Source organism: Dioscorea cayenensis, chromosome 7 (genome assembly GCF_009730915.1).
Source record: "Dioscorea cayenensis subsp. rotundata cultivar TDr96_F1 chromosome 7, TDr96_F1_v2_PseudoChromosome.rev07_lg8_w22 25.fasta, whole genome shotgun sequence".
Classification (NCBI taxonomy): domain Eukaryota; kingdom Viridiplantae; phylum Streptophyta; class Magnoliopsida; order Dioscoreales; family Dioscoreaceae; genus Dioscorea; species Dioscorea cayenensis.
Genome location: NC_052477.1, coordinates 30581216 through 30582593, shown reverse-complemented (window position 1 = coordinate 30582593; position 1378 = coordinate 30581216). Strand labels below are relative to the sequence as shown.

Here is a 1378-nt window from a genome sequence, read left to right as displayed (position 1 = left end):
CAAACAGCATCAATAATAAGAATGCATGCTTCTCATTTATTTTTTATTTATCATACGTGTATACATACGTCAACTTCATCTCATGCACTTATGCATGCATAAAAGGCAACATATATAGTAGATTATACTGATGGTGTCATTTATGCAAACGAGCTTTCTGGGAGTTCAATTTTGATTGCTCTCCTGATTACTGAAATTGTTGCTAGTGTGATTATTATCTTTGTCATCATTTGTCAGGCACACAACTGAAGTGATCAGCAGGGACAAATTCTTCAAGACCTTTAGGGAGTTTGAATTTTTTTTTTTTTCGTCCATTTGTAACAAAATTTTATTGCGATGTTAAAGATGCATTACAACTCGATCATCCTCTCAGAAAAAAAACATTCATATTCAAGCATTTTGATGAATCTGTTCATTTGACAAAAGATAGCAGCTTTCCTTTGCAGAGTTTTGTGATGCCTGGTATCATATTAGCTGCTCTCAAAACCGAATATTCAAAATACTCCTTCGTCATTCTGATACTTGTTCTTATCATCACCTGCGTAAGGGAGCAAGTTATATTTCGGGTTGCAGCCCACGCTATTCATAGGAGATTTGCATGCAATCTGATGAGCTGTTCGACCGGTCTGCACATTGGTAATTTCAACTAAGGTGTCTTCACTCGCTGACGCAAGATACTCTCTAGTGTAATTAAAGCTCACTGTTCTAATAGGCCATTCGAATTTTGTGAATGTCCGGACACACAGCATCTCCTTTATATCCCAAAGGCTGACCAGAGAATCAACACTGCCGACAGCAAAATATCTTCTAGTGGGATCCATAGCAATACAGTAGCAACCCAATCCAGTATAGTTAGTTCATCCTCCTTGTTTCCAACAGCCAAGTGTGTCCCATCTGGGTTGTATGTGATATTGATGTTAACTCCACTAAGCTCAGCTTGTTGAGACCACCTTCCAAGACGAACAGTCTTGTCCCCAGCTGCAGTTGATTCCAGCACACTTTCAATTCGATATCTTTAACTTTTCCATGGCCATGGGGATCAATGGAACCGGAAGCGAGCTTTGTACCTTCTTCTTGTGGCCTTGATACTCTCTTGAGACGAGATTCTTGAAATTTATAGGCTTCTCCTCCATTCTTCCTTCTGCGGGGGTATATAGAGCAGCACATGATGAGATATTAACAAAAACCAATAGATCAGATCAGAGCGGAGCGGTGGAAGAGGTTCTATCCCTCATGATCATCGCCGTCTCGGAAGCCCTTATTCTTTATTGCAATGAAAGCAATGAATATTCAGAACTAGGAATTAAGAAACAATTTATGAAAGAAGCCCGTTCTCTTCATTCAGCTATGTCTGTCCAATATATAGACAAAATACAAC

The 1378-nt window shown here is 39.3% G+C and overlaps 1 pseudogene; it reads right to left on the bottom strand.

Annotated features, from left to right (window-relative positions):
- Window positions 1-470: 470 nt before the first annotated feature.
- LOC120264260 lies at window positions 471-1175 on the bottom strand (annotated as a pseudogene).
- Between the last annotated feature and the right edge of the window lie 203 nt (window positions 1176-1378).